Here is a 24,822-nt window from a genome sequence, read left to right as displayed (position 1 = left end):
CTGCCTCTGCTCGGCATATTTCAGCCACACTCCGGTAGATCTCCTCGGTCCTCAGTGTAACGTCGAACGCCTTCTCCTGCTGGTTCCACTGGATGCAGTGCACCTCCTCCACCATCAGTTGTAGCTGCCCAATTATGACTTGCCTGCCAAAAAACTCTCTGGACTGCAGATTGTAGTCTTCCGTGGTTGCCTGGAATCGTAGCGTGTGTCTCAGCCCGACCCTTGGGATCGACTGCTCTTTTTGGCCCCTTGCGGCCATTGCTGTCTCGTTGTTAGCTCTCTCTGTGCTGTATTTTTCCGCAACACCACTTGATCTTAGCCAAAAGGCCGAGAAGCGATGAGCCCCAACTGTTTGCTTCCTGAGTCACCCTCCTGACACGTTTCACCCTTGTCATGGTGCAGTTCTTTCCAAGGGACATAGCAGTGGCTGCTGCTTTGGCACACATCCAAGCACTCCATGGTCAAGCACCGTGGTCTCGTTAAGGACAGCTTTCTTTCTTTTCACAACTGTACAAGGCTCAGCCAAATGGCAAAGCCTGCTAAAAATAGGTTGAACTCATTGGTATTCCTCTCCACGGAAGTCTTTAGTAAAAGGCGAAAGACTTGTGCGCTATGAAGAGAAACCAAAGTAAGTACAGCAACATTGTCAAGAACAGCCAAAGTCCCTAGTTGCCCAAGTCAAAACGCTCATGGTAAGCCTGAGTTCACGTGCCCTGTTCCAAATCTGAAGCCACACCCATTCCCACATCTTAAAGAGGGCAATATTCTCCATAGTACTATTTCCTCCCCTCCAATCAAAAGTACAAATCACTTGATATTCTTTTCAACAAAACAATCAGGGGAGAGCGCGAACGCAGTCCCCCACTACCAGAAATTATGCAGTCGAGATTCCCACATTTGGGGAATTCGCAGTGGTCAGAACAACCGGAGTGCAATGGCTGGGCCTCGCCCTGGGTGAACCACCTTCTTGATCATGGTATCTCCCCTGCCAGGTAAGTATGAGTTGGAAGAGACAGAGACAGGGGCGGCATTCCCAGATGCAGTACTCCGGATGACGGTTCCCAGATGGCATAATCCCAGAGTGCAGCCCTTTAGCATTAAGCTCAGGCTGGGAGCACAGCGATGTTCCACGAGGGGCGTCAGAAAGGAATAAACAAGGCCTTTGTTTGACACAAGCCCCAGCCTTGAAGACAGACAGCGAATGAGATCCTCGTCATTCATTAAAGTGTGAAGCTAATCAACAGACTGATCCATTTGGATTGGTGTTTGGTTGTCCACAAGGCATTTGAGGAGTGCACCGTTCCCGGCAATGCTGCAATACCGGGTCAATGCGTGGAGTGAACGGAGCAAGCCCCTTTTTCATCTCCCGATGCTAAAAATCTGCTTAATACGTTATCCTCATATAGAGGACATATCAGATATTAAACTGATAAGAACAGATACTACACTTGATCTTAGCCAAAAGGCCGAGAAGCGATGAGCCCCAACTGTTTGCTTCCTGAGTCACCCTCCTGACACGTTTCACCCTTGTCATGGTGCAGTTCTTTCCAAGGGACATAGCAGTGGCTGCTGCTTTGGCACACATCCAAGCACTCCATGGTCAAGCACCGTGGTCTCATTAAGGACAGCTTTCTTTCTTTTCACAACTGTACAAGGCTCAGCCGAATGGCAAAGCCTGCTAAAAATAGGTTGAATTCATTGGTATTCCTCTCCACGGAAGTCTTTAGTAAAAGGCGAAAGACTTGTGCGTTATGAAGAGAAACCAAAGTAAGTACAGCAACATTGTCAAGAACAGCCAAAGTCCCTAGTTGCCCAAGTCAAAACGCTCATGGTAAGCCTGAGTTCACGTGCCCTGTTCCAAATCTGAAGCCACACCCATTCCCACATCTTAAAGAGGGCAATATTCTCCATAGTACTATTTCCTCCCCTCCAGTCAAAAGTACAAATCACTTGATATTCTTTTCAACAAAACAATCAGGGGAGAGCGCGAACGCAGTCCCCCACTACCAGAAATTATGCAGTCGAGATTCCCACATTTGGGGAATTCGCAGTGGTCAGAACAACCGGAGTGCAATGGCTGGGCCTCGCCCTGGGTGAACCACCTTCTTGATCATGGTATCTCCCCTGCCAGGTAAGTATGAGTTGGAAGAGACAGAGACAGGGGCGGCATTCCCAGATGCAGTACTCCGGATGACGGTTCCCAGATGGCATAATCCCAGAGTGCAGCCCTTTAGCATTAAGCTCAGGCTGGGAGCACAGCGATGTTCCACGAGGGGCGTCAGTAAGGAATAAATAAGGCCTTTGTTTGACACAAGCCCCAGCCTTGAAGACAGACAGCGAATGAGATCCTCGTCGTTCATTAAAGTGTGAAGCTAATCAACAGATCCATTTGGATTGGTGTTTGGTTGTCCACAAGGCATTTGAGGAGTGCACCATTCCCGGCAATGCTGCAATACCGGGTCAATGCGTGGAGTGAACGGAGCAAGCCCCTTTTTCATCTCCCGATGCTAAAAATCTGCTTAATACGTTATCCTCATATAGAGGACATATCAGATATTAAACTGATAAGAACAGATACTACACTTGATCTTAGCCAAAAGGCCGAGAAGCGATGAGCCCCAACTGTTTGCTTCCTGAGTCACCCTCCTGACACGTTTCACCCTGTTCCAAATCTGAAGCCACACCCATTCCCACATCTTAAAGAGGGCAATATTCTCCATAGTACTATTTCCTCCCCTCCAATCAAAAGTACAACCACTTGATATTCTTTTCAACAAAACAATCAGGGGAGAGCGCGAACGCAGTCCCCCACTACCAGAAATTATGCAGTCGAGATTCCCACATTTGGGGAATTTGCAGTGGTCAGAACAACCGGAGTGCAATGGCTGGGCCTCGCCCTGGGTGAACCACCTTCTTGATCATGGTATCTCCCCTGCCAGGTAAGTATGAGTTGGAAGAGACAGAGACAGGGGCGGCATTCCCAGATGCAGTACTCCGGATGACGGTTCCCAGATGGCATAATCCCAGAGTGCAGCCCTTTAGCATTAAGCTCAGGCTGGGAGCACAGCGATGTTCCACGAGGGGCGTCAGAAAGGAATAAACAAGGCCTTTGTTTGACACAAGCCCCAGCCTTGAAGACAGACAGCGAATGAGATCCTCGTCGTTCATTAAAGTGTGAAGCTAATCAACAGACTGATCCATTTGGATTGGTGTTTGGTTGTCCACAAGGCATTTGAGGAGTGCACCGTTCCCGGCAATGCTGCAATACCGGGTCAATGCGTGGAGTGAACGGAGCAAGCCCCTTCTTCATCTCCCGATGCTAAAAATCTGCTTAATACGTTATCCTCATATAGAGGACATATCAGATATTAAACTGATAAGAACAGATACTACACTTGATCTTAGCCAAAAGGCCGAGAAGCGATGAGCCCCAACTGTTTGCTTCCTGAGTCACCCTCCTGACACGTTTCACCCTTGTCATGGTGCAGTTCTTTCCAAGGGACATAGCAGTGGCTGCTGCTTTGGCACACATCCAAGCACTCCATGGTCAAGCACCGTGGTCTCGTTAAGGACAGCTTACTTTCTTTTCACAACTGTACAAGGCTCAGCCAAATGGCAAAGCCTGCTAAAAATAGGTTGAACTCATTGGTATTCCTCTCCACGGAAGTCTTTAGTAAAAGGCGAAAGACTTGTGCGTTATGAAGAGAAACCAAAGTAAGTACAGCAACATTGTCAAGAACAGCCAAAGTCCCTAGTTGCCCAAGTCAAAACGCTCATGGTAAGCCTGAGTTCACGTGCCCTGTTCCAAATCTGAAGCCACACCCATTCCCACATCTTAAAGAGGGCAATATTCTCCATAGTACTATTTCCTCCCCTCCAATCAAAAGTACAAATCACTTGATATTCTTTTCAACAAAACAATCAGGGGAGAGCGCGAACGCAGTCCCCCACTACCAGAAATTATGCAGTCGAGATTCCCACATTTGGGGAATTCGCAGTGGTCAGAACAACCGGAGTGCAATGGCTGGGCCTCGCCCTGGGTGAACCACCTTCTTGATCATGGTATCTCCCCTGCCAGGTAAGTATGAGTTGGAAGAGACAGAGACAGGGGCGGCATTCCCAGATGCAGTACTCCGGATGACGGTTCCCAGATGGCATAATCCCAGAGTGCAGCCCTTTAGCATTAAGCTCAGGCTGGGAGCACAGCGATGTTCCACGAGGGGCGTCAGTAAGGAATAAACAAGGCCTTTGTTTGACACAAGCCCCAGCCTTGAAGACAGACAGCGAATGAGATCCTCGTCGTTCATTAAAGTGTGAAGCTAATCAACAGATCCATTTGGATTGGTGTTTGGTTGTCCACAAGGCATTTGAGGAGTGCACCGTTCCCGGCAATGCTGCAATACCGGGTCAATGCGTGGAGTGAACGGAGCAAGCCCCTTTTTCATCTCCCGATGCTAAAAATCTGCTTAATACGTTATCCTCATATAGAGGACATATCAGATATTAAACTGATAAGAACAGATACTACACTTGATCTTAGCCAAAAGGCCGAGAAGCGATGAGCCCCAACTGTTTGCTTCCTGAGTCACCCTCCTGACACGTTTCACCCTGTTCCAAATCTGAAGCCACACCCATTCCCACATCTTAAAGAGGGCAATATTCTCCATAGTACTATTTCCTCCCCTCCAATCAAAAGTACAACCACTTGATATTCTTTTCAACAAAACAATCAGGGGAGAGCGCGAACGCAGTCCCCCACTACCAGAAATTATGCAGTCGAGATTCCCACATTTGGGGAATTTGCAGTGGTCAGAACAACCGGAGTGCAATGGCTGGGCCTCGCCCTGGGTGAACCACCTTCTTGATCATGGTATCTCCCCTGCCAGGTAAGTATGAGTTGGAAGAGACAGAGACAGGGGCGGCATTCCCAGATGCAGTACTCCGGATGACGGTTCCCAGATGGCATAATCCCAGAGTGCAGTCCTTTAGCATTAAGCTCAGGCTGGGAGCACAGCGATGTTCCACGAGGGGCGTCAGTAAGGAATAAACAAGGCCTTTGTTTGACACAATCCCCAGCCTTGAAGACAGACAGCGAATGAGATCCTCGTCGTTCATTAAAGTGTGAAGCTAATCAACAGACTGATCCATTTGGATTGGTGTTTGGTTGTCCACAAGGCATTTGAGGAGTGCACCGTTCCCGGCAATGCTGCAATACCGGGTCAATGCGTGGAGTGAACGGGGCAAGCCCCTTTTTCATCTCCCGATGCTAAAAATCTGCTTAATACGTTATCCTCATATAGAGGACATATCAGATATTAAACTGATAAGAACAGATACTACACTTGATCTTAGCCAAAAGGCCGAGAAGCGATGAGCCCCAACTGTTTGCTTCCTGAGTCACCCTCCTGACACGTTTCACCCTTGTCATGGTGCAGTTCTTTCCAAGGGACATAGCAGTGGCTGCTGCTTTGGCACACATCCAAGCACTCCATGGTCAAGCACCGTGGTCTCGTTAAGGACAGCTTTCTTTCTTTTCACAACTGTACAAGGCTCAGCCAAATGGCAAAGCCTGCTAAAAATAGGTTGAACTCATTGGTATTCCTCTCCACGGAAGTCTTTAGTAAAAGGCGAAAGACTTGTGCGTTATGAAGAGAAACCAAAGTAAGTACAGCAACATTGTCAAGAACAGCCAAAGTCCCTAGTTGCCCAAGTCAAAACGCTCATGGTAAGCCTGAGTTCACGTGCCCTGTTCCAAATCTGAAGCCACACCCATTCCCACATCTTAAAGAGGGCAATATTCTCCATAGTACTATTTCCTCCCCTCCAGTCAAAAGTACAAATCACTTGATATTCTTTTCAACAAAACAATCAGGGGAGAGCGCGAACGCAGTCCCCCACTACCAGAAATTATGCAGTCGAGATTCCCACATTTGGGGAATTCGCAGTGGTCAGAACAACCGGAGTGCAATGGCTGGGCCTCGCCCTGGGTGAACCACCTTCTTGATCATGGTATCTCCCCTGCCAGGTAAGTATGAGTTGGAAGAGACAGAGACAGGGGCGGCATTCCCAGATGCAGTACTCCGGATGACGGTTCCCAGATGGCATAATCCCAGAGTGCAGGGATTTAGCATTAAGCTTAGGCTGGGAGCACAGCGATGTTCCACGAGGGGCGTCAGAAAGGAATAAACAAGGCCTTTGTTTGACACAAGCCCCAGCCTTGAAGACAGACAGCGAATGAGATCCTCGTCGTTCATTAAAGTGTGAAGCTAATCAACAGACTGATCCATTTGGATTGGTGTTTGGTTGTCCACAAGGCATTTGAGGAGTGCACCGTTCCCGGCAATGCTGCAATACCGGGTCAATGCGTGGAGTGAACGGAGCAAGCCCCTTTTTCATCTCCCGATGCTAAAAATCTGCTTAATACGTTATCCTCATATAGAGGACATATCAGATATTAAACTGATAAGAACAGATACTACACTTGATCTTAGCCAAAAGGCCGAGAAGCGATGAGCCCCAACTGTTTGCTTCCTGAGTCACCCTCCTGACACGTTTCACCCTTGTCATGGTGCAGTTCTTTCCAAGGGACATAGCAGTGGCTGCTGCTTTGGCACACATCCAAGCACTCCATGGTCAAGCACCGTGGTCTCGTTAAGGACAGCTTTCTTTCTTTTCACAACTGTACAAGGCTCAGCCAAATGGCAAAGCCTGCTAAAAATAGGTTGAACTCATTGGTATTCCTCTCCACGGAAGTCTTTAGTAAAAGGCGAAAGACTTGTGCGTTATGAAGAGAAACCAAAGTAAGTACAGCAACATTGTCAAGAACAGCCAAAGTCCCTAGTTGCCCAAGTCAAAACGCTCATGGTAAGCCTGAGTTCACGTGCCCTGTTCCAAATCTGAAGCCACACCCATTCCCACATCTTAAAGAGGGCAATATTCTCCATAGTACTATTTCCTCCCCTCCAATCAAAAGTACAAATCACTTGATATTCTTTTCAACAAAACAATCAGGGGAGAGCGCGAACGCAGTCCCCCACTACCAGAAATGATGCAGTCGAGATTCCCACATTTGGGGAATTCGCAGTGGTCAGAACAACCGGAGTGCAATGGCTGGGCCTCGCCCTGGGTGAACCACCTTCTTGATCATGGTATCTCCCCTGCCAGGTAAGTATGAGTTGGAAGAGACAGAGACAGGGGCGGCATTCCCAGATGCAGTACTCCGGATGACGGTTCCCAGATGGCATAATCCCAGAGTGCAGCCCTTTAGCATTAAGCTCAGGCTGGGAGCACAGCGATGTTCCACGAGGGGCGTCAGTAAGGAATAAACAAGGCCTTTGTTTGACACAAGCCCCAGCCTTGAAGACAGACAGCGAATGAGATCCTCGTCGTTCATTAAAGTGTGAAGCTAATCAACAGACTGATCCATTTGGATTGGTGTTTGGTTGTCCACAAGGCATTTGAGGAGTGCACCATTCCCGGCAATGCTGCAATACCGGGTCAATGCGTGGAGTGAACGGAGCAAGCCCCTTTTTCATCTCCCGATGCTAAAAATCTGCTTAATACGTTATCCTCATATAGAGGACATATCAGATATTAAACTGATAAGAACAGATACTACACTTGATCTTAGCCAAAAGGCCGAGAAGCGATGAGCCCCAACTGTTTGCTTCCTGAGTCACCCTCCTGACACGTTTCACCCTTGTCATGGTGCAGTTCTTTCCAAGGGACATAGCAGTGGCTGCTGCTTTGGCACACATCCAAGCACTCCATGGTCAAGCACCGTGGTCTCGTTAAGGACAGCTTTCTTTCTTTTCACAACTGTACAAGGCTCAGCCAAATGGCAAAGCCTGCTAAAAATAGGTTGAACTCATTGGTATTCCTCTCCACGGAAGTCTTTAGTAAAAGGCGAAAGACTTGTGCGTTATGAAGAGAAACCAAAGTAAGTACAGCAACATTGTCAAGAACAGCCAAAGTCCCTAGTTGCCCAAGTCAAAACGCTCATGGTAAGCCTGAGTTCACGTGCCCTGTTCCAAATCTGAAAGAGGGCAATATTCTCCATAGTACTATTTCCTCCCCTCCAATCAAAAGTACAAATCACTTGATATTCTTTTCAACAAAACAATCAGGGGAGAGCGCGAACGCAGTCCCCCACTACCAGAAATTATGCAGTCGAGATTCCCACATTTGGGGAATTCGCAGTGGTCAGAACAACCGGAGTGCAATGGCTGGGCCTCGCCCTGGGTGAACCACCTTCTTGATCATGGTATCTCCCCTGCCAGGTAAGTATGAGTTGGAAGAGACAGAGACAGGGGCGGCATTCCCAGATGCAGTACTCCGGATGACGGTTCCCAGATGGCATAATCCCAGAGTGCAGCCCTTTAGCATTAAGCTCAGGCTGGGAGCACAGCGATGTTCCACGAGGGGCGTCAGTAAGGAATAAACAAGGCCTTTGTTTGACACAAGCCCCAGCCTTGAAGACAGACAGCGAATGAGATCCTCGTCGTTCATTAAAGTGTGAAGCTAATCAACAGACTGATCCATTTGGATTGGTGTTTGGTTGTCCACAAGGCATTTGAGGAGTACACCGTTCCCGGCAATGCTGCAATACCGGGTCAATGCGTGGAGTGAACGGAGCAAGCCCCTTTTTCATCTCCCGATGCTAAAAATCTGCTTAATACGTTATCCTCATATAGAGGACATATAAGATATTAAACTGATAAGAACAGATACTACACTTGATCTTAGCCAAAAGGCCGAGAAGCGATGAGCCCCAACTGTTTGCTTCCTGAGTCACCCTCCTGACACGTTTCACCCTTGTCATGGTGCAGTTCTTTCCAAGGGACATAGCAGTGGCTGCTGCTTTGGCACACATCCAAGCACTCCATGGTCAAGCACCGTGGTCTCGTTAAGGACAGCTTTCTTTCTTTTCACAACTGTACAAGGCTCAGCCAAATGGCAAAGCCTGCTAAAAATAGGTTGAACTCATTGGTATTCCTCTCCACGGAAGTCTTTAGTAAAAGGCGAAAGACTTGTGCGTTATGAAGAGAAACCAAAGTAAGTACAGCAACATTGTCAAGAACAGCCAAAGTCCCTAGTTGCCCAAGTCAAAACGCTCATGGTAAGCCTGAGTTCACGTGCCCTGTTCCAAATCTGAAGCCACACCCATTCCCACATCTTAAAGAGGGCAATATTCTCCATAGTACTATTTCCTCCCCTCCAATCAAAAGTACAAATCACTTGATATTCTTTTCAACAAAACAATCAGGGGAGAGCGCGAACGCAGTCCCCCACTACCAGAAATGATGCAGTCGAGATTCCCACATTTGGGGAATTCGCAGTGGTCAGAACAACCGGAGTGCAATGGCTGGGCCTCGCCCTGGGTGAACCACCTTCTTGATCATGGTATCTCCCCTGCCAGGTAAGTATGAGTTGGAAGAGACAGAGACAGGGGCGGCATTCCCAGATGCAGTACTCCGGATGACGGTTCCCAGATGGCATAATCCCAGAGTGCAGCCCTTTAGCATTAAGCTCAGGCTGGGAGCACAGCGATGTTCCACGAGGGGCGTCAGTAAGGAATAAACAAGGCCTTTGTTTGACACAAGCCCCAGCCTTGAAGACAGACAGCGAATGAGATCCTCGTCGTTCATTAAAGTGTGAAGCTAATCAACAGACTGATCCATTTGGATTGGTGTTTGGTTGTCCACAAGGCATTTGAGGAGTGCACCGTTCCCGGCAATGCTGCAATACCGGGTCAATGCGTGGAGTGAACGGAGCAAGCCCCTTTTTCATCTCCCGATGCTAAAAATCTGCTTAATACGTTATCCTCATATAGAGGACATATCAGATATTAAACTGATAAGAACAGATACTACACTTGATCTTAGCCAAAAGGCCGAGAAGCGATGAGCCCCAACTGTTTGCTTCCTGAGTCACCCTCCTGACACGTTTCACCCTTGTCATGGTGCAGTTCTTTCCAAGGGACATAGCAGTGGCTGCTGCTTTGGCACACATCCAAGCACTCCATGGTCAAGCACCGTGGTCTCATTAAGGACAGCTTTCTTTCTTTTCACAACTGTACAAGGCTCAGCCAAATGGCAAAGCCTGCTAAAAATAGGTTGAACTCATTGGTATTCCTCTCCACGGAAGTCTTTAGTAAAAGGCGAAAGACTTGTGCGCTATGAAGAGAAACCAAAGTAAGTACAGCAACATTGTCAAGAACAGCCAAAGTCCCTAGTTGCCCAAGTCAAAACGCTCATGGTAAGCCTGAGTTCACGTGCCCTGTTCCAAATCTGAAGCCACACCCATTCCCACATCTTAAAGAGGGCAATATTCTCCATAGTACTATTTCCTCCCCTCCAATCAAAAGTACAAATCACTTGATATTCTTTTCAACAAAACAATCAGGGGAGAGCGCGAACGCAGTCCCCCACTACCAGAAATTATGCAGTCGAGATTCCCACATTTGGGGAATTCGCAGTGGTCAGAACAACCGGAGTGCAATGGCTGGGCCTCGCCCTGGGTGAACCACCTTCTTGATCATGGTATCTCCCCTGCCAGGTAAGTATGAGTTGGAAGAGACAGAGACAGGGGCGGCATTCCCAGATGCAGTACTCCGGATGACGGTTCCCAGATGGCATAATCCCAGAGTGCAGCCCTTTAGCATTAAGCTCAGGCTGGGAGCACAGCGATGTTCCACGAGGGGCGTCAGAAAGGAATAAACAAGGCCTTTGTTTGACACAAGCCCCAGCCTTGAAGACAGACAGCGAATGAGATCCTCGTCATTCATTAAAGTGTGAAGCTAATCAACAGACTGATCCATTTGGATTGGTGTTTGGTTGTCCACAAGGCATTTGAGGAGTGCACCGTTCCCGGCAATGCTGCAATACCGGGTCAATGCGTGGAGTGAACGGAGCAAGCCCCTTTTTCATCTCCCGATGCTAAAAATCTGCTTAATACGTTATCCTCATATAGAGGACATATCAGATATTAAACTGATAAGAACAGATACTACACTTGATCTTAGCCAAAAGGCCGAGAAGCGATGAGCCCCAACTGTTTGCTTCCTGAGTCACCCTCCTGACACGTTTCACCCTTGTCATGGTGCAGTTCTTTCCAAGGGACATAGCAGTGGCTGCTGCTTTGGCACACATCCAAGCACTCCATGGTCAAGCACCGTGGTCTCATTAAGGACAGCTTTCTTTCTTTTCACAACTGTACAAGGCTCAGCCGAATGGCAAAGCCTGCTAAAAATAGGTTGAATTCATTGGTATTCCTCTCCACGGAAGTCTTTAGTAAAAGGCGAAAGACTTGTGCGTTATGAAGAGAAACCAAAGTAAGTACAGCAACATTGTCAAGAACAGCCAAAGTCCCTAGTTGCCCAAGTCAAAACGCTCATGGTAAGCCTGAGTTCACGTGCCCTGTTCCAAATCTGAAGCCACACCCATTCCCACATCTTAAAGAGGGCAATATTCTCCATAGTACTATTTCCTCCCCTCCAGTCAAAAGTACAAATCACTTGATATTCTTTTCAACAAAACAATCAGGGGAGAGCGCGAACGCAGTCCCCCACTACCAGAAATTATGCAGTCGAGATTCCCACATTTGGGGAATTCGCAGTGGTCAGAACAACCGGAGTGCAATGGCTGGGCCTCGCCCTGGGTGAACCACCTTCTTGATCATGGTATCTCCCCTGCCAGGTAAGTATGAGTTGGAAGAGACAGAGACAGGGGCGGCATTCCCAGATGCAGTACTCCGGATGACGGTTCCCAGATGGCATAATCCCAGAGTGCAGCCCTTTAGCATTAAGCTCAGGCTGGGAGCACAGCGATGTTCCACGAGGGGCGTCAGTAAGGAATAAATAAGGCCTTTGTTTGACACAAGCCCCAGCCTTGAAGACAGACAGCGAATGAGATCCTCGTCGTTCATTAAAGTGTGAAGCTAATCAACAGATCCATTTGGATTGGTGTTTGGTTGTCCACAAGGCATTTGAGGAGTGCACCATTCCCGGCAATGCTGCAATACCGGGTCAATGCGTGGAGTGAACGGAGCAAGCCCCTTTTTCATCTCCCGATGCTAAAAATCTGCTTAATACGTTATCCTCATATAGAGGACATATCAGATATTAAACTGATAAGAACAGATACTACACTTGATCTTAGCCAAAAGGCCGAGAAGCGATGAGCCCCAACTGTTTGCTTCCTGAGTCACCCTCCTGACACGTTTCACCCTGTTCCAAATCTGAAGCCACACCCATTCCCACATCTTAAAGAGGGCAATATTCTCCATAGTACTATTTCCTCCCCTCCAATCAAAAGTACAACCACTTGATATTCTTTTCAACAAAACAATCAGGGGAGAGCGCGAACGCAGTCCCCCACTACCAGAAATTATGCAGTCGAGATTCCCACATTTGGGGAATTTGCAGTGGTCAGAACAACCGGAGTGCAATGGCTGGGCCTCGCCCTGGGTGAACCACCTTCTTGATCATGGTATCTCCCCTGCCAGGTAAGTATGAGTTGGAAGAGACAGAGACAGGGGCGGCATTCCCAGATGCAGTACTCCGGATGACGGTTCCCAGATGGCATAATCCCAGAGTGCAGCCCTTTAGCATTAAGCTCAGGCTGGGAGCACAGCGATGTTCCACGAGGGGCGTCAGAAAGGAATAAACAAGGCCTTTGTTTGACACAAGCCCCAGCCTTGAAGACAGACAGCGAATGAGATCCTCGTCGTTCATTAAAGTGTGAAGCTAATCAACAGACTGATCCATTTGGATTGGTGTTTGGTTGTCCACAAGGCATTTGAGGAGTGCACCGTTCCCGGCAATGCTGCAATACCGGGTCAATGCGTGGAGTGAACGGAGCAAGCCCCTTCTTCATCTCCCGATGCTAAAAATCTGCTTAATACGTTATCCTCATATAGAGGACATATCAGATATTAAACTGATAAGAACAGATACTACACTTGATCTTAGCCAAAAGGCCGAGAAGCGATGAGCCCCAACTGTTTGCTTCCTGAGTCACCCTCCTGACACGTTTCACCCTTGTCATGGTGCAGTTCTTTCCAAGGGACATAGCAGTGGCTGCTGCTTTGGCACACATCCAAGCACTCCATGGTCAAGCACCGTGGTCTCGTTAAGGACAGCTTACTTTCTTTTCACAACTGTACAAGGCTCAGCCAAATGGCAAAGCCTGCTAAAAATAGGTTGAACTCATTGGTATTCCTCTCCACGGAAGTCTTTAGTAAAAGGCGAAAGACTTGTGCGTTATGAAGAGAAACCAAAGTAAGTACAGCAACATTGTCAAGAACAGCCAAAGTCCCTAGTTGCCCAAGTCAAAACGCTCATGGTAAGCCTGAGTTCACGTGCCCTGTTCCAAATCTGAAGCCACACCCATTCCCACATCTTAAAGAGGGCAATATTCTCCATAGTACTATTTCCTCCCCTCCAATCAAAAGTACAAATCACTTGATATTCTTTTCAACAAAACAATCAGGGGAGAGCGCGAACGCAGTCCCCCACTACCAGAAATTATGCAGTCGAGATTCCCACATTTGGGGAATTCGCAGTGGTCAGAACAACCGGAGTGCAATGGCTGGGCCTCGCCCTGGGTGAACCACCTTCTTGATCATGGTATCTCCCCTGCCAGGTAAGTATGAGTTGGAAGAGACAGAGACAGGGGCGGCATTCCCAGATGCAGTACTCCGGATGACGGTTCCCAGATGGCATAATCCCAGAGTGCAGCCCTTTAGCATTAAGCTCAGGCTGGGAGCACAGCGATGTTCCACGAGGGGCGTCAGTAAGGAATAAACAAGGCCTTTGTTTGACACAAGCCCCAGCCTTGAAGACAGACAGCGAATGAGATCCTCGTCGTTCATTAAAGTGTGAAGCTAATCAACAGATCCATTTGGATTGGTGTTTGGTTGTCCACAAGGCATTTGAGGAGTGCACCGTTCCCGGCAATGCTGCAATACCGGGTCAATGCGTGGAGTGAACGGAGCAAGCCCCTTTTTCATCTCCCGATGCTAAAAATCTGCTTAATACGTTATCCTCATATAGAGGACATATCAGATATTAAACTGATAAGAACAGATACTACACTTGATCTTAGCCAAAAGGCCGAGAAGCGATGAGCCCCAACTGTTTGCTTCCTGAGTCACCCTCCTGACACGTTTCACCCTTGTCATGGTGCAGTTCTTTCCAAGGGACATAGCAGTGGCTGCTGCTTTGGCACACATCCAAGCACTCCATGGTCAAGCACCGTGGTCTCGTTAAGGACAGCTTTCTTTCTTTTCACAACTGTACAAGGCTCAGCCAAATGGCAAAGCCTGCTAAAAATAGGTTGAACTCATTGGTATTCCTCTCCACGGAAGTCTTTAGTAAAAGGCGAAAGACTTGTGCGTTATGAAGAGAAACCAAAGTAAGTACAGCAACATTGTCAAGAACAGCCAAAGTCCCTAGTTGCCCAAGTCAAAACGCTCATGGTAAGCCTGAGTTCACGTGCCCTGTTCCAAATCTGAAGCCACACCCATTCCCACATCTTAAAGAGGGCAATATTCTCCATAGTACTATTTCCTCCCCTCCAGTCAAAAGTACAAATCACTTGATATTCTTTTCAACAAAACAATCAGGGGAGAGCGCGAACGCAGTCCCCCACTACCAGAAATTATGCAGTCGAGATTCCCACATTTGGGGAATTCGCAGTGGTCAGAACAACCGGAGTGCAATGGCTGGGCCTCGCCCTGGGTGAACCACCTTCTTGATCATGGTATCTCCCCTGCCAGGTAAGTATGAGTTGGAAGAGACAGAGACAGGGGCGGCATTCCCAGATGCAGTACTCCGGATGACGGTTCCCAGATGGCATAATCCCAGAGTGCAGGGATTTAGCATTAAGCTTAGGCTGGGAGCACAGCGATGTTCCACGAGGGGCGTCAGAAAGGAATAAACAAGGCCTTTGTTTGACACAAGCCCCAGCCTTGAAGACAGACAGCGAATGAGATCCTCGTCGTTCATTAAAGTGTGAAGCTAATCAACAGACTGATCCATTTGGATTGGTGTTTGGTTGTCCACAAGGCATTTGAGGAGTGCACCGTTCCCGGCAATGCTGCAATACCGGGTCAATGCGTGGAGTGAACGGAGCAAGCCCCTTTTTCATCTCCCGATGCTAAAAATCTGCTTAATACGTTATCCTCATATAGAGGACATATCAGATATTAAACTGATAAGAACAGATACTACACTTGATCTTAGCCAAAAGGCCGAGAAGCGATGAGCCCCAACTGTTTGCTTCCTGAGTCACCCTCCTGACACGTTTCACCCTTGTCATGGTGCAGTTCTTTCCAAGGGACATAGCAGTGGCTGCTGCTTTGGCACACATCCAAGCACTCCATGGTCAAGCACCGTGGTCTCGTTAAGGACAGCTTTCTTTCTTTTCACAACTGTACAAGGCTCAGCCAAATGGCAAAGCCTGCTAAAAATAGGTTGAACTCATTGGTATTCCTCTCCACGGAAGTCTTTAGTAAAAGGCGAAAGACTTGTGCGTTATGAAGAGAAACCAAAGTAAGTACAGCAACATTGTCAAGAACAGCCAAAGTCCCTAGTTGCCCAAGTCAAAACGCTCATGGTAAGCCTGAGTTCACGTGCCCTGTTCCAAATCTGAAGCCACACCCATTCCCACATCTTAAAGAGGGCAATATTCTCCATAGTACTATTTCCTCCCCTCCAATCAAAAGTACAAATCACTTGATATTCTTTTCAACAAAACAATCAGGGGAGAGCGCGAACGCAGTCCCCCACTACCAGAAATGATGCAGTCGAGATTCCCACATTTGGGGAATTCGCAGTGGTCAGAACAACCGGAGTGCAATGGCTGGGCCTCGCCCTGGGTGAACCACCTTCTTGATCATGGTATCTCCCCTGCCAGGTAAGTATGAGTTGGAAGAGACAGAGACAGGGGCGGCATTCCCAGATGCAGTACTCCGGATGACGGTTCCCAGATGGCATAATCCCAGAGTGCAGCCCTTTAGCATTAAGCTCAGGCTGGGAGCACAGCGATGTTCCACGAGGGGCGTCAGTAAGGAATAAACAAGGCCTTTGTTTGACACAAGCCCCAGCCTTGAAGACAGACAGCGAATGAGATCCTCGTCGTTCATTAAAGTGTGAAGCTAATCAACAGACTGATCCATTTGGATTGGTGTTTGGTTGTCCACAAGGCATTTGAGGAGTGCACCATTCCCGGCAATGCTGCAATACCGGGTCAATGCGTGGAGTGAACGGAGCAAGCCCCTTTTTCATCTCCCGATGCTAAAAATCTGCTTAATACGTTATCCTCATATAGAGGACATATCAGATATTAAACTGATAAGAACAGATACTACACTTGATCTTAGCCAAAAGGCCGAGAAGCGATGAGCCCCAACTGTTTGCTTCCTGAGTCACCCTCCTGACACGTTTCACCCTTGTCATGGTGCAGTTCTTTCCAAGGGACATAGCAGTGGCTGCTGCTTTGGCACACATCCAAGCACTCCATGGTCAAGCACCGTGGTCTCGTTAAGGACAGCTTTCTTTCTTTTCACAACTGTACAAGGCTCAGCCAAATGGCAAAGCCTGCTAAAAATAGGTTGAACTCATTGGTATTCCTCTCCACGGAAGTCTTTAGTAAAAGGCGAAAGACTTGTGCGTTATGAAGAGAAACCAAAGTAAGTACAGCAACATTGTCAAGAACAGCCAAAGTCCCTAGTTGCCCAAGTCAAAACGCTCATGGTAAGCCTGAGTTCACGTGCCCTGTTCCAAATCTGAAGCCACACCCATTCCCACATCTTAAAGAGGGCAATATTCTCCATAGTACTATTTCCTCCCCTCCAATCAAAAGTACAAATCACTTGATATTCTTTTCAACAAAACAATCAGGGGAGAGCGCGAACGCAGTCCCCCACTACCAGAAATTATGCAGTCGAGATTCCCACATTTGGGGAATTCGCAGTGGTCAGAACAACCGGAGTGCAATGGCTGGGCCTCGCCCTGGGTGAACCACCTTCTTGATCATGGTATCTCCCCTGCCAGGTAAGTATGAGTTGGAAGAGACAGAGACAGGGGCGGCATTCCCAGATGCAGTACTCCGGATGACGGTTCCCAGATGGCATAATCCCAGAGTGCAGCCCTTTAGCATTAAGCTCAGGCTGGGAGCACAGCGATGTTCCACGAGGGGCGTCAGTAAGGAATAAACAAGGCCTTTGTTTGACACAAGCCCCAGCCTTGAAGACAGACAGCGAATGAGATCCTCGTCGTTCATTAAAGTGTGAAGCTAATCAACAGATCCATTTGGATTGGTGTTTGGTTGTCCACAAGGCATTTGAGGAGTGCACCGTTCCCGGCAATGCTGCAATACCGGGTCAATGCGTGGAGTGAACGGAGCAAGCCCCTTTTTCATCTCCCGATGCTAAAAATCTGCTTAATACGTTATCCTCATATAGAGGACATATCAGATATTAAACTGATAAGAACAGATACTACACTTGATCTTAGCCAAAAGGCCGAGAAGCGATGAGCCCCAACTGTTTGCTTCCTGAGTCACCCTCCTGACACGTTTCACCCTTGTCATGGTGCAGTTCTTTCCAAGGGACATAGCAGTGGCTGCTGCTTTGGCACACATCCAAGCACTCCATGGTCAAGCACCGTGGTCTCGTTAAGGACAGCTTTCTTTCTTTTCACAACTGTACAAGGCTCAGCCAAATGGCAAAGCCTGCTAAAAATAGGTTGAACTCATTGGTATTCCTCTCCACGGAAGTCTTTAGTAAAAGGCGAAAGACTTGTGCGTTATGAAGAGAAACCAAAGTAAGTACAGCAACATTGTCAAGAACAGCCAAAGTCCCTAGTTGCCCAAGTCAAAACGCTCATGGTAAGCCTGAGTTCACGTGCCCTGTTCCAAATCTGAAGCCACACCCATTCCCACATCTTAAAGAGGGCAATATTCTCCATAGTACTATTTCCTCCCCTCCAGTCAAAAGTACAAATCACTTGATATTCTTTTCAACAAAACAATCAGGGGAGAGCGCGAACGCAGTCCCCCACTACCAGAAATTATGCAGTCGAGATTCCCACATTTGGGGAATTCGCAGTGGTCAGAACAACCGGAGTGCAATGGCTGGGCCTCGCCCTGGGTGAACCACCTTCTTGATCATGGTATCTCCCCTGCCAGGTAAGTATGAGTTGGAAGAGACAGAGACAGGGGCGGCATTCCCAGATGCAGTACTCCGGATGACGGTTCCCAGATGGCATAATCCCAGAGTGCAGGGATTTAGCATTAAGCTTAGGCTGGGAGCACAGCGATGTTCCACGAGGGGCGTCAGAAAGGAATAAACAAGGCCTTTGTTTGACACAAGCCCCAGCCTTGAAGACAGACAGCGAATGAGATCCTCGTCGTTCATTAAAGTGTGAAGCTAATCAACAGACTGATCCATTTGGATTGGTGTTTGGTTGTCCACAAGGCATTTGAGGAGTGCACCGTTCCCGGCAATGCTGCAATACCGGGTCAATGCGTGGAGTGAACGGAGCAAGCCCCTTTTTCATCTCCCGATGCTAAAAATCTGCTTAATACGTTATCCTCATATAGAGGACATATCAGATATTAAACTGATAAGAACAGATACTACACTTGATCTTAGCCAAAAGGCCGAGAAGCGATGAGCCCCAACTGTTTGCTTCCTGAGTCACCCTCCTGACACGTTTCACCCTTGTCATGGTGCAGTTCTTTCCAAGGGACATAGCAGTGGCTGCTGCTTTGGCACACATCCAAGCACTCCATGGTCAAGCACCGTGGTCTCGTTAAGGACAGCTTTCTTTCTTTTCACAACTGTACAAGGCTCAGCCAAATGGCAAAGCCTGCTAAAAATAGGTTGAACTCATTGGTATTCCTCTCCACGGAAGTCTTTAGTAAAAGGCGAAAGACTTGTGCGTTATGAAGAGAAACCAAAGTAAGTACAGCAACATTGTCAAGAACAGCCAAAGTCCCTAGTTGCCCAAGTCAAAACGCTCATGGTAAGCCTGAGTTCACGTGCCCTGTTCCAAATCTGAAGCCACACCCATTCCCACATCTTAAAGAGGGCAATATTCTCCATAGTACTATTTCCTCCCCTCCAATCAAAAGTACAAATCACTTGATATTCTTTTCAACAAAACAATCAGGGGAGAGCGCGAACGCAGTCCCCCACTACCAGAAATGATGCAGTCGAGATTCCCACATTTGGGGAATTCGCAGTGGTCAGAACAACCGGAGTGCAATGGCTGGGCCTCGCCCTGGGTGAACCACCTTCTTGATCATGGTATCTCCCCTGCCAGGTAAGTATGAGTTGGAAGAGACAGAGACAGGGGCGGCATTCCCAGATGCAGTACTCCGGATGACGGTTCCCAGATGGCATAATCCCAGAGTGCAGCCCTTTAGCATTAAGCTCAGGCTGGGAGCACAGCGATGTTCCACGAGGGGCGTCAGTAAGGAATAAACAAGGCCTTTGTTTGACACAAGCCCCAGCCTTGAAGACAGACAGCGAATGAGATCCTCGTCGTTCATTAAAGTGTGAAGCTAATCAACAGACTGATCCATTTGGATTGGTGTTTGGTTGTCCACAAGGCATTTGAGGAGTGCACCATTCCCGGCAATGCTGCAATACCGGGTCAATGCGTGGAGTGAACGGAGCAAGCCCCTTTTTCATCTCCCGATGCTAAAAATCTGCTTAATACGTTATCCTCATATAGAGGACATATCAGATATTAAACTGATAAGAACAGATACTACACTTGATCTTAGCCAAAAGGCCGAGAAGCGATGAGCCCCAACTGTTTGCTTCCTGAGTCACCCTCCTGACACGTTTCACCCTTGTCATGGTGCAGTTCTTTCCAAGGGACATAGCAGTGGCTGCTGCTTTGGCACACATCCAAGCACTCCATGGTCAAGCACCGTGGTCTCGTTAAGGACAGCTTTCTTTCTTTTCACAACTGTACAAGGCTCAGCCAAATGGCAAAGCCTGCTAAAAATAGGTTGAACTCATTGGTATTCCTCTCCACGGAAGTCTTTAGTAAAAGGCGAAAGACTTGTGCGTTATGAAGAGAAACCAAAGTAAGTACAGCAACATTGTCAAGAACAGCCAAAGTCCCTAGTTGCCCAAGTCAAAACGCTCATGGTAAGCCTGAGTTCACGTGCCCTGTTCCAAATCTGAAAGAGGGCAATATTCTCCATAGTACTATTTCCTCCCCTCCAATCAAAAGTACAAATCACTTGATATTCTTTTCAACAAAACAATCAGGGGAGAGCGCGAACGCAGTCCCCCACTACCAGAAATTATGCAGTCGAGATTCCCACATTTGGGGAATTCGCAGTGGTCAGAACAACCGGAGTGCAATGGCTGGGCCTCGCCCTGGGTGAACCACCTTCTTGATCATGGTATCTCCCCTGCCAGGTAAGTATGAGTTGGAAGAGACAGAGACAGGGGCGGCATTCCCAGATGCAGTACTCCGGATGACGGTTCCCAGATGGCATAATCCCAGAGTGCAGCCCTTTAGCATTAAGCTCAGGCTGGGAGCACAGCGATGTTCCACGAGGGGCGTCAGTAAGGAATAAACAAGGCCTTTGTTTGACACAAGCCCCAGCCTTGAAGACAGACAGCGAATGAGATCCTCGTCGTTCATTAAAGTGTGAAGCTAATCAACAGACTGATCCATTTGGATTGGTGTTTGGTTGTCCACAAGGCATTTGAGGAGTACACCGTTCCCGGCAATGCTGCAATACCGGGTCAATGCGTGGAGTGAACGGAGCAAGCCCCTTTTTCATCTCCCGATGCTAAAAATCTGCTTAATACGTTATCCTCATATAGAGGACATATAAGATATTAAACTGATAAGAACAGATACTACACTTGATCTTAGCCAAAAGGCCGAGAAGCGATGAGCCCCAACTGTTTGCTTCCTGAGTCACCCTCCTGACACGTTTCACCCTTGTCATGGTGCAGTTCTTTCCAAGGGACATAGCAGTGGCTGCTGCTTTGGCACACATCCAAGCACTCCATGGTCAAGCACCGTGGTCTCGTTAAGGACAGCTTTCTTTCTTTTCACAACTGTACAAGGCTCAGCCAAATGGCAAAGCCTGCTAAAAATAGGTTGAACTCATTGGTATTCCTCTCCACGGAAGTCTTTAGTAAAAGGCGAAAGACTTGTGCGTTATGAAGAGAAACCAAAGTAAGTACAGCAACATTGTCAAGAACAGCCAAAGTCCCTAGTTGCCCAAGTCAAAACGCTCATGGTAAGCCTGAGTTCACGTGCCCTGTTCCAAATCTGAAGCCACACCCATTCCCACATCTTAAAGAGGGCAATATTCTCCATAGTACTATTTCCTCCCCTCCAATCAAAAGTACAAATCACTTGATATTCTTTTCAACAAAACAATCAGGGGAGAGCGCGAACGCAGTCCCCCACTACCAGAAATGATGCAGTCGAGATTCCCACATTTGGGGAATTCGCAGTGGTCAGAACAACCGGAGTGCAATGGCTGGGCCTCGCCCTGGGTGAACCACCTTCTTGATCATGGTATCTCCCCTGCCAGGTAAGTATGAGTTGGAAGAGACAGAGACAGGGGCGGCATTCCCAGATGCAGTACTCCGGATGACGGTTCCCAGATGGCATAATCCCAGAGTGCAGCCCTTTAGCATTAAGCTCAGGCTGGGAGCACAGCGATGTTCCACGAGGGGCGTCAGTAAGGAATAAACAAGGCCTTTGTTTGACACAAGCCCCAGCCTTGAAGACAGACAGCGAATGAGATCCTCGTCGTTCATTAAAGTGTGAAGCTAATCAACAGACTGATCCATTTGGATTGGTGTTTGGTTGTCCACAAGGCATTTGAGGAGTGCACCGTTCCCGGCAATGCTGCAATACCGGGTCAATGCGTGGAGTGAACGGAGCAAGCCCCTTTTTCATCTCCCGATGCTAAAAATCTGCTTAATACGTTATCCTCATATAGAGGACATATCAGATATTAAACTGATAAGAACAGATACTACACTTGATCTTAGCCAAAAGGCCGAGAAGCGATGAGCCCCAACTGTTTGCTTCCTGAGTCACCCTCCTGACACGTTTCACCCTTGTCATGGTGCAGTTCTTTCCAAGGGACATAGCAGTGGCTGCTGCTTTGGCACACATCCAAGCACTCCATGGTCAAGCACCGTGGTCTCATTAAGGACAGCTTTCTTTCTTTTCACAACTGTACAAGGCTCAGCCAAATGGCAAAGCCTGCTAAAAATAGGTTGAACTCATTGGTATTCCTCTCCACGGAAGTCTTTAGTAAAAGGCGAAAGACTTGTGCGTTATGAAGAGAAACCAAAGTAAGTACAGCAACATTGTCAAGAACAGCCAAAGTCCCTAGTTGCCCAAGTCAAAACGCTCATGGTAAGCCTGAGTTCACGTGCCCTGTTCCAAATCTGAAGCCACACCCATTCCCACATCTTAAAGAGGGCAATATTCTCCATAGTACTATTTCCTCCCCTCCAATCAAAAGTACAAATCACTTGATATTCTTTTCAACAAAACAATCAGGGGAGAGCGCGAACGCAGTCCCCCACTACCAGAAATGATGCAGTCGAGATTCCCACATTTGGGGAATTCGCAGTGGTCAGAACAACCGGAGTGCAATGGCTGGGCCTCGCCCTGGGTGAACCACCTTCTTGATCATGGTATCTCCCCTGCCAGGTAAGTATGAGTTGGAAGAGACAGAGACAGGGGCGGCATTCCCAGATGCAGTACTCCGGATGACGGTTCCCAGATGGCATAATCCCAGAGTGCAGCCCTTTAGCATTAAGCTCAGGCTGGGAGCACAGCGATGTTCCACGAGGGGCGTCAGTAAGGAATAAACAAGGCCTTTGTTTGACACAAGCCCCAGCCTTGAAGACAGACAGCGAATGAGATCCTCGTCGTTCATTAAAGTGTGAAGCTAATCAACAGACTGATCCATTTGGATTGGTGTTTGGTTGTCCACAAGGCATTTGAGGAGTGCACCATTCCCGGCAATGCTGCAATACCGGGTCAATGCGTGGAGTGAACGGAGCAAGCCCCTTTTTCATCTCCCGATGCTAAAAATCTGCTTAATACGTTATCCTCATATAGAGGACATATCAGATATTAAACTGATAAGAACAGATACTACACTTGATCTTAGCCAAAAGGCCGAGAAGCGATGAGCCCCAACTGTTTGCTTCCTGAGTCACCCTCCTGACACGTTTCACCCTTGTCATGGTGCAGTTCTTTCCAAGGGACATAGCAGTGGCTGCTGCTTTGGCACACATCCAAGCACTCCATGGTCAAGCACCGTGGTCTCGTTAAGGACAGCTTTCTTTCTTTTCACAACTGTACAAGGCTCAGCCAAATGGCAAAGCCTGCTAAAAATAGGTTGAACTCATTGGTATTCCTCTCCACGGAAGTCTTTAGTAAAAGGCGAAAGACTTGTGCGTTATGAAGAGAAACCAAAGTAAGTACAGCAACATTGTCAAGAACAGCCAAAGTCCCTAGTTGCCCAAGTCAAAACGCTCATGGTAAGCCTGAGTTCACGTGCCCTGTTCCAAATCTGAAGCCACACCCAGTCCCACATCTTAAAGAGGGCAATATTCTCCATAGTACTATTTCCTCCCCTCCAATCAAAATTACAAATCACTTGATATTCTTTTCAACAAAACAATCAGGGGAGAGCGCGAACGCAGTCCCCCACTACCAGAAATGATGCAGTCGAGATTCCCACATTTGGGGAATTCGCAGTGGTCAGAACAACCGGAGTGCAATGGCTGGGCCTCGCCCTGGGTGAACCACCTTCTTGATCATGGTATCTCCCCTGCCAGGTAAGTATGAGTTGGAAGAGACAGAGACAGGGGCGGCATTCCCAGATGCAGTACTCCGGATGACGGTTCCCAGATGGCATAATCCCAGAGTGCAGCCCTTTAGCATTAAGCTCAGGCTGGGAGCACAGCGATGTTCCACGAGGGGCGTCAGTAAGGAATAAACAAGGCCTTTGTTTGACACAAGCCCCAGCCTTGAAGACAGACAGCGAATGAGATCCTCATCGTTCATTAAAGTGTGAAGCTAATCAACAGACTGATCCATTTGGATTGGTGTTTGGTTGTCCACAAGGCATTTGAGGAGTGCACCATTCCCGGCAATGCTGCAATACCGGGTCAATGCATGGAGTGAACGGAGCAAGCCCCTTTTTCATCTCCCGATGCTAAAAATCTGCTTAATACGTTATCCTCATATAGAGGACATATCAGATATTAAACTGATAAGAACAGATACTACACTTGATCTTAGCCAAAAGGCCGAGAAGCGATGAGCCCCAACTGTTTGCTTCCTGAGTCACCCTCCTGACACGTTTCACCCTTGTCATGGTGCAGTTCTTTCCAAGGGACATAGCAGTGGCTGCTGCTTTGGCACACATCCAAGCACTCCATGGTCAAGCACCGTGGTCTCGTTAAGGACAGCTTTCTTTCTTTTCACAACTGTACAAGGCTCAGCCAAATGGCAAAGCCTGCTAAAAATAGGTTGAACTCATTGGTATTCCTCTCCACGGAAGTCTTTAGTAAAAGGCGAAAGACTTGTGCGTTATGAAGAGAAACCAAAGTAAGTACAGCAACATTGTCAAGAACAGCCAAAGTCCCTAGTTGCCCAAGTCAAAACGCTCATGGTAAGCCTGAGTTCACGTGCCCTGTTCCAAATCTGAAGCCACACCCATTCCCACATCTTAAAGAGGGCAATATTCTCCATAGTACTATTTCCTCCCCTCCAGTCAAAAGTACAAATCACTT

The 24,822-nt window shown here is 47.9% G+C and overlaps 64 non-coding genes across 64 annotated transcripts; all 64 read right to left on the bottom strand.

Moving 5' to 3' along the window:
• Positions 1-515: 515 nt before the first annotated feature.
• On the bottom strand, positions 516-632 carry LOC142953787 (U5 spliceosomal RNA). The gene has a single exon (XR_012955389.1). It is a non-coding gene; the product is annotated as a U5 spliceosomal RNA (small nuclear RNA).
• A 204-nt stretch (positions 633-836) lies between these two features.
• Positions 837-1,000, bottom strand: LOC142953143 (U1 spliceosomal RNA). Its single transcript, XR_012954794.1, has one exon. It is a non-coding gene; the product is annotated as a U1 spliceosomal RNA (small nuclear RNA).
• Positions 1,001-1,287: 287 nt separating this feature from the next.
• LOC142953413 (U2 spliceosomal RNA) lies at positions 1,288-1,478 on the bottom strand. The gene has a single exon (XR_012955055.1). It is a non-coding gene; the product is annotated as a U2 spliceosomal RNA (small nuclear RNA).
• Positions 1,479-1,654: 176 nt separating this feature from the next.
• On the bottom strand, positions 1,655-1,771 carry LOC142953805 (U5 spliceosomal RNA). The gene has a single exon (XR_012955406.1). It is a non-coding gene; the product is annotated as a U5 spliceosomal RNA (small nuclear RNA).
• A 204-nt stretch (positions 1,772-1,975) lies between these two features.
• On the bottom strand, positions 1,976-2,139 carry LOC142953142 (U1 spliceosomal RNA). Its single transcript, XR_012954793.1, has one exon. It is a non-coding gene; the product is annotated as a U1 spliceosomal RNA (small nuclear RNA).
• Positions 2,140-2,422: 283 nt separating this feature from the next.
• Positions 2,423-2,613, bottom strand: LOC142953515 (U2 spliceosomal RNA). Its single transcript, XR_012955151.1, has one exon. It is a non-coding gene; the product is annotated as a U2 spliceosomal RNA (small nuclear RNA).
• A 170-nt stretch (positions 2,614-2,783) lies between these two features.
• On the bottom strand, positions 2,784-2,947 carry LOC142953306 (U1 spliceosomal RNA). The gene has a single exon (XR_012954951.1). It is a non-coding gene; the product is annotated as a U1 spliceosomal RNA (small nuclear RNA).
• Positions 2,948-3,234: 287 nt separating this feature from the next.
• On the bottom strand, positions 3,235-3,425 carry LOC142953484 (U2 spliceosomal RNA). The gene has a single exon (XR_012955121.1). It is a non-coding gene; the product is annotated as a U2 spliceosomal RNA (small nuclear RNA).
• Positions 3,426-3,601: 176 nt separating this feature from the next.
• LOC142953690 (U5 spliceosomal RNA) lies at positions 3,602-3,718 on the bottom strand. The gene has a single exon (XR_012955298.1). It is a non-coding gene; the product is annotated as a U5 spliceosomal RNA (small nuclear RNA).
• Positions 3,719-3,922: 204 nt separating this feature from the next.
• LOC142953141 (U1 spliceosomal RNA) lies at positions 3,923-4,086 on the bottom strand. Its single transcript, XR_012954792.1, has one exon. It is a non-coding gene; the product is annotated as a U1 spliceosomal RNA (small nuclear RNA).
• A 283-nt stretch (positions 4,087-4,369) lies between these two features.
• On the bottom strand, positions 4,370-4,560 carry LOC142953412 (U2 spliceosomal RNA). Its single transcript, XR_012955054.1, has one exon. It is a non-coding gene; the product is annotated as a U2 spliceosomal RNA (small nuclear RNA).
• A 170-nt stretch (positions 4,561-4,730) lies between these two features.
• LOC142953305 (U1 spliceosomal RNA) lies at positions 4,731-4,894 on the bottom strand. Its single transcript, XR_012954950.1, has one exon. It is a non-coding gene; the product is annotated as a U1 spliceosomal RNA (small nuclear RNA).
• A 287-nt stretch (positions 4,895-5,181) lies between these two features.
• LOC142953355 (U2 spliceosomal RNA) lies at positions 5,182-5,372 on the bottom strand. Its single transcript, XR_012954999.1, has one exon. It is a non-coding gene; the product is annotated as a U2 spliceosomal RNA (small nuclear RNA).
• A 176-nt stretch (positions 5,373-5,548) lies between these two features.
• Positions 5,549-5,665, bottom strand: LOC142953689 (U5 spliceosomal RNA). Its single transcript, XR_012955297.1, has one exon. It is a non-coding gene; the product is annotated as a U5 spliceosomal RNA (small nuclear RNA).
• A 204-nt stretch (positions 5,666-5,869) lies between these two features.
• On the bottom strand, positions 5,870-6,033 carry LOC142953140 (U1 spliceosomal RNA). Its single transcript, XR_012954791.1, has one exon. It is a non-coding gene; the product is annotated as a U1 spliceosomal RNA (small nuclear RNA).
• A 287-nt stretch (positions 6,034-6,320) lies between these two features.
• Positions 6,321-6,511, bottom strand: LOC142953411 (U2 spliceosomal RNA). Its single transcript, XR_012955053.1, has one exon. It is a non-coding gene; the product is annotated as a U2 spliceosomal RNA (small nuclear RNA).
• A 176-nt stretch (positions 6,512-6,687) lies between these two features.
• Positions 6,688-6,804, bottom strand: LOC142953688 (U5 spliceosomal RNA). Its single transcript, XR_012955296.1, has one exon. It is a non-coding gene; the product is annotated as a U5 spliceosomal RNA (small nuclear RNA).
• Positions 6,805-7,008: 204 nt separating this feature from the next.
• On the bottom strand, positions 7,009-7,172 carry LOC142953271 (U1 spliceosomal RNA). The gene has a single exon (XR_012954916.1). It is a non-coding gene; the product is annotated as a U1 spliceosomal RNA (small nuclear RNA).
• Positions 7,173-7,459: 287 nt separating this feature from the next.
• LOC142953514 (U2 spliceosomal RNA) lies at positions 7,460-7,650 on the bottom strand. The gene has a single exon (XR_012955150.1). It is a non-coding gene; the product is annotated as a U2 spliceosomal RNA (small nuclear RNA).
• A 176-nt stretch (positions 7,651-7,826) lies between these two features.
• Positions 7,827-7,943, bottom strand: LOC142953687 (U5 spliceosomal RNA). Its single transcript, XR_012955295.1, has one exon. It is a non-coding gene; the product is annotated as a U5 spliceosomal RNA (small nuclear RNA).
• Positions 7,944-8,123: 180 nt separating this feature from the next.
• Positions 8,124-8,287, bottom strand: LOC142953139 (U1 spliceosomal RNA). The gene has a single exon (XR_012954790.1). It is a non-coding gene; the product is annotated as a U1 spliceosomal RNA (small nuclear RNA).
• A 287-nt stretch (positions 8,288-8,574) lies between these two features.
• LOC142953550 (U2 spliceosomal RNA) lies at positions 8,575-8,765 on the bottom strand. Its single transcript, XR_012955184.1, has one exon. It is a non-coding gene; the product is annotated as a U2 spliceosomal RNA (small nuclear RNA).
• A 176-nt stretch (positions 8,766-8,941) lies between these two features.
• Positions 8,942-9,058, bottom strand: LOC142953686 (U5 spliceosomal RNA). The gene has a single exon (XR_012955294.1). It is a non-coding gene; the product is annotated as a U5 spliceosomal RNA (small nuclear RNA).
• A 204-nt stretch (positions 9,059-9,262) lies between these two features.
• LOC142953270 (U1 spliceosomal RNA) lies at positions 9,263-9,426 on the bottom strand. The gene has a single exon (XR_012954915.1). It is a non-coding gene; the product is annotated as a U1 spliceosomal RNA (small nuclear RNA).
• A 287-nt stretch (positions 9,427-9,713) lies between these two features.
• On the bottom strand, positions 9,714-9,904 carry LOC142953410 (U2 spliceosomal RNA). Its single transcript, XR_012955052.1, has one exon. It is a non-coding gene; the product is annotated as a U2 spliceosomal RNA (small nuclear RNA).
• Positions 9,905-10,080: 176 nt separating this feature from the next.
• LOC142953786 (U5 spliceosomal RNA) lies at positions 10,081-10,197 on the bottom strand. The gene has a single exon (XR_012955388.1). It is a non-coding gene; the product is annotated as a U5 spliceosomal RNA (small nuclear RNA).
• Positions 10,198-10,401: 204 nt separating this feature from the next.
• LOC142953138 (U1 spliceosomal RNA) lies at positions 10,402-10,565 on the bottom strand. The gene has a single exon (XR_012954789.1). It is a non-coding gene; the product is annotated as a U1 spliceosomal RNA (small nuclear RNA).
• A 287-nt stretch (positions 10,566-10,852) lies between these two features.
• On the bottom strand, positions 10,853-11,043 carry LOC142953409 (U2 spliceosomal RNA). The gene has a single exon (XR_012955051.1). It is a non-coding gene; the product is annotated as a U2 spliceosomal RNA (small nuclear RNA).
• Positions 11,044-11,219: 176 nt separating this feature from the next.
• On the bottom strand, positions 11,220-11,336 carry LOC142953804 (U5 spliceosomal RNA). The gene has a single exon (XR_012955405.1). It is a non-coding gene; the product is annotated as a U5 spliceosomal RNA (small nuclear RNA).
• A 204-nt stretch (positions 11,337-11,540) lies between these two features.
• On the bottom strand, positions 11,541-11,704 carry LOC142953137 (U1 spliceosomal RNA). Its single transcript, XR_012954788.1, has one exon. It is a non-coding gene; the product is annotated as a U1 spliceosomal RNA (small nuclear RNA).
• Positions 11,705-11,987: 283 nt separating this feature from the next.
• LOC142953513 (U2 spliceosomal RNA) lies at positions 11,988-12,178 on the bottom strand. Its single transcript, XR_012955149.1, has one exon. It is a non-coding gene; the product is annotated as a U2 spliceosomal RNA (small nuclear RNA).
• A 170-nt stretch (positions 12,179-12,348) lies between these two features.
• LOC142953304 (U1 spliceosomal RNA) lies at positions 12,349-12,512 on the bottom strand. The gene has a single exon (XR_012954949.1). It is a non-coding gene; the product is annotated as a U1 spliceosomal RNA (small nuclear RNA).
• Positions 12,513-12,799: 287 nt separating this feature from the next.
• LOC142953483 (U2 spliceosomal RNA) lies at positions 12,800-12,990 on the bottom strand. Its single transcript, XR_012955120.1, has one exon. It is a non-coding gene; the product is annotated as a U2 spliceosomal RNA (small nuclear RNA).
• A 176-nt stretch (positions 12,991-13,166) lies between these two features.
• Positions 13,167-13,283, bottom strand: LOC142953685 (U5 spliceosomal RNA). Its single transcript, XR_012955293.1, has one exon. It is a non-coding gene; the product is annotated as a U5 spliceosomal RNA (small nuclear RNA).
• A 204-nt stretch (positions 13,284-13,487) lies between these two features.
• On the bottom strand, positions 13,488-13,651 carry LOC142953136 (U1 spliceosomal RNA). The gene has a single exon (XR_012954787.1). It is a non-coding gene; the product is annotated as a U1 spliceosomal RNA (small nuclear RNA).
• Positions 13,652-13,934: 283 nt separating this feature from the next.
• On the bottom strand, positions 13,935-14,125 carry LOC142953407 (U2 spliceosomal RNA). Its single transcript, XR_012955049.1, has one exon. It is a non-coding gene; the product is annotated as a U2 spliceosomal RNA (small nuclear RNA).
• A 176-nt stretch (positions 14,126-14,301) lies between these two features.
• Positions 14,302-14,418, bottom strand: LOC142953684 (U5 spliceosomal RNA). Its single transcript, XR_012955292.1, has one exon. It is a non-coding gene; the product is annotated as a U5 spliceosomal RNA (small nuclear RNA).
• A 204-nt stretch (positions 14,419-14,622) lies between these two features.
• Positions 14,623-14,786, bottom strand: LOC142953134 (U1 spliceosomal RNA). The gene has a single exon (XR_012954785.1). It is a non-coding gene; the product is annotated as a U1 spliceosomal RNA (small nuclear RNA).
• Positions 14,787-15,073: 287 nt separating this feature from the next.
• LOC142953406 (U2 spliceosomal RNA) lies at positions 15,074-15,264 on the bottom strand. The gene has a single exon (XR_012955048.1). It is a non-coding gene; the product is annotated as a U2 spliceosomal RNA (small nuclear RNA).
• A 176-nt stretch (positions 15,265-15,440) lies between these two features.
• LOC142953682 (U5 spliceosomal RNA) lies at positions 15,441-15,557 on the bottom strand. The gene has a single exon (XR_012955290.1). It is a non-coding gene; the product is annotated as a U5 spliceosomal RNA (small nuclear RNA).
• A 204-nt stretch (positions 15,558-15,761) lies between these two features.
• On the bottom strand, positions 15,762-15,925 carry LOC142953269 (U1 spliceosomal RNA). The gene has a single exon (XR_012954914.1). It is a non-coding gene; the product is annotated as a U1 spliceosomal RNA (small nuclear RNA).
• A 287-nt stretch (positions 15,926-16,212) lies between these two features.
• Positions 16,213-16,403, bottom strand: LOC142953512 (U2 spliceosomal RNA). Its single transcript, XR_012955148.1, has one exon. It is a non-coding gene; the product is annotated as a U2 spliceosomal RNA (small nuclear RNA).
• Positions 16,404-16,579: 176 nt separating this feature from the next.
• On the bottom strand, positions 16,580-16,696 carry LOC142953681 (U5 spliceosomal RNA). The gene has a single exon (XR_012955289.1). It is a non-coding gene; the product is annotated as a U5 spliceosomal RNA (small nuclear RNA).
• A 204-nt stretch (positions 16,697-16,900) lies between these two features.
• Positions 16,901-17,064, bottom strand: LOC142953133 (U1 spliceosomal RNA). Its single transcript, XR_012954784.1, has one exon. It is a non-coding gene; the product is annotated as a U1 spliceosomal RNA (small nuclear RNA).
• Positions 17,065-17,347: 283 nt separating this feature from the next.
• Positions 17,348-17,538, bottom strand: LOC142953405 (U2 spliceosomal RNA). The gene has a single exon (XR_012955047.1). It is a non-coding gene; the product is annotated as a U2 spliceosomal RNA (small nuclear RNA).
• A 176-nt stretch (positions 17,539-17,714) lies between these two features.
• LOC142953680 (U5 spliceosomal RNA) lies at positions 17,715-17,831 on the bottom strand. Its single transcript, XR_012955288.1, has one exon. It is a non-coding gene; the product is annotated as a U5 spliceosomal RNA (small nuclear RNA).
• A 204-nt stretch (positions 17,832-18,035) lies between these two features.
• LOC142953132 (U1 spliceosomal RNA) lies at positions 18,036-18,199 on the bottom strand. The gene has a single exon (XR_012954783.1). It is a non-coding gene; the product is annotated as a U1 spliceosomal RNA (small nuclear RNA).
• A 287-nt stretch (positions 18,200-18,486) lies between these two features.
• Positions 18,487-18,677, bottom strand: LOC142953404 (U2 spliceosomal RNA). Its single transcript, XR_012955046.1, has one exon. It is a non-coding gene; the product is annotated as a U2 spliceosomal RNA (small nuclear RNA).
• A 176-nt stretch (positions 18,678-18,853) lies between these two features.
• On the bottom strand, positions 18,854-18,970 carry LOC142953679 (U5 spliceosomal RNA). The gene has a single exon (XR_012955287.1). It is a non-coding gene; the product is annotated as a U5 spliceosomal RNA (small nuclear RNA).
• A 204-nt stretch (positions 18,971-19,174) lies between these two features.
• Positions 19,175-19,338, bottom strand: LOC142953268 (U1 spliceosomal RNA). The gene has a single exon (XR_012954913.1). It is a non-coding gene; the product is annotated as a U1 spliceosomal RNA (small nuclear RNA).
• A 287-nt stretch (positions 19,339-19,625) lies between these two features.
• LOC142953511 (U2 spliceosomal RNA) lies at positions 19,626-19,816 on the bottom strand. Its single transcript, XR_012955147.1, has one exon. It is a non-coding gene; the product is annotated as a U2 spliceosomal RNA (small nuclear RNA).
• Positions 19,817-19,992: 176 nt separating this feature from the next.
• On the bottom strand, positions 19,993-20,109 carry LOC142953678 (U5 spliceosomal RNA). The gene has a single exon (XR_012955286.1). It is a non-coding gene; the product is annotated as a U5 spliceosomal RNA (small nuclear RNA).
• Positions 20,110-20,289: 180 nt separating this feature from the next.
• Positions 20,290-20,453, bottom strand: LOC142953130 (U1 spliceosomal RNA). The gene has a single exon (XR_012954782.1). It is a non-coding gene; the product is annotated as a U1 spliceosomal RNA (small nuclear RNA).
• A 287-nt stretch (positions 20,454-20,740) lies between these two features.
• LOC142953549 (U2 spliceosomal RNA) lies at positions 20,741-20,931 on the bottom strand. The gene has a single exon (XR_012955183.1). It is a non-coding gene; the product is annotated as a U2 spliceosomal RNA (small nuclear RNA).
• Positions 20,932-21,107: 176 nt separating this feature from the next.
• LOC142953677 (U5 spliceosomal RNA) lies at positions 21,108-21,224 on the bottom strand. Its single transcript, XR_012955285.1, has one exon. It is a non-coding gene; the product is annotated as a U5 spliceosomal RNA (small nuclear RNA).
• Positions 21,225-21,428: 204 nt separating this feature from the next.
• On the bottom strand, positions 21,429-21,592 carry LOC142953267 (U1 spliceosomal RNA). The gene has a single exon (XR_012954912.1). It is a non-coding gene; the product is annotated as a U1 spliceosomal RNA (small nuclear RNA).
• A 287-nt stretch (positions 21,593-21,879) lies between these two features.
• On the bottom strand, positions 21,880-22,070 carry LOC142953403 (U2 spliceosomal RNA). Its single transcript, XR_012955045.1, has one exon. It is a non-coding gene; the product is annotated as a U2 spliceosomal RNA (small nuclear RNA).
• A 176-nt stretch (positions 22,071-22,246) lies between these two features.
• On the bottom strand, positions 22,247-22,363 carry LOC142953676 (U5 spliceosomal RNA). Its single transcript, XR_012955284.1, has one exon. It is a non-coding gene; the product is annotated as a U5 spliceosomal RNA (small nuclear RNA).
• A 204-nt stretch (positions 22,364-22,567) lies between these two features.
• On the bottom strand, positions 22,568-22,731 carry LOC142953266 (U1 spliceosomal RNA). Its single transcript, XR_012954911.1, has one exon. It is a non-coding gene; the product is annotated as a U1 spliceosomal RNA (small nuclear RNA).
• A 287-nt stretch (positions 22,732-23,018) lies between these two features.
• On the bottom strand, positions 23,019-23,209 carry LOC142953510 (U2 spliceosomal RNA). Its single transcript, XR_012955146.1, has one exon. It is a non-coding gene; the product is annotated as a U2 spliceosomal RNA (small nuclear RNA).
• Positions 23,210-23,385: 176 nt separating this feature from the next.
• On the bottom strand, positions 23,386-23,502 carry LOC142953675 (U5 spliceosomal RNA). Its single transcript, XR_012955283.1, has one exon. It is a non-coding gene; the product is annotated as a U5 spliceosomal RNA (small nuclear RNA).
• Positions 23,503-23,706: 204 nt separating this feature from the next.
• On the bottom strand, positions 23,707-23,870 carry LOC142953265 (U1 spliceosomal RNA). The gene has a single exon (XR_012954910.1). It is a non-coding gene; the product is annotated as a U1 spliceosomal RNA (small nuclear RNA).
• Positions 23,871-24,157: 287 nt separating this feature from the next.
• LOC142953530 (U2 spliceosomal RNA) lies at positions 24,158-24,348 on the bottom strand. Its single transcript, XR_012955165.1, has one exon. It is a non-coding gene; the product is annotated as a U2 spliceosomal RNA (small nuclear RNA).
• Positions 24,349-24,524: 176 nt separating this feature from the next.
• On the bottom strand, positions 24,525-24,641 carry LOC142953674 (U5 spliceosomal RNA). Its single transcript, XR_012955282.1, has one exon. It is a non-coding gene; the product is annotated as a U5 spliceosomal RNA (small nuclear RNA).
• Between the last annotated feature and the right edge of the window lie 181 nt (positions 24,642-24,822).

This window comes from Anarhichas minor, unplaced genomic scaffold (assembly GCF_050575085.1).
Source record: "Anarhichas minor isolate MPS153535 unplaced genomic scaffold, ASM5057508v1 ptg000018l, whole genome shotgun sequence".
Classification (NCBI taxonomy): Eukaryota; Metazoa; Chordata; class Actinopteri; order Perciformes; family Anarhichadidae; genus Anarhichas; species Anarhichas minor.
This window is presented reverse-complemented; position numbering and strand designations above follow the sequence as displayed.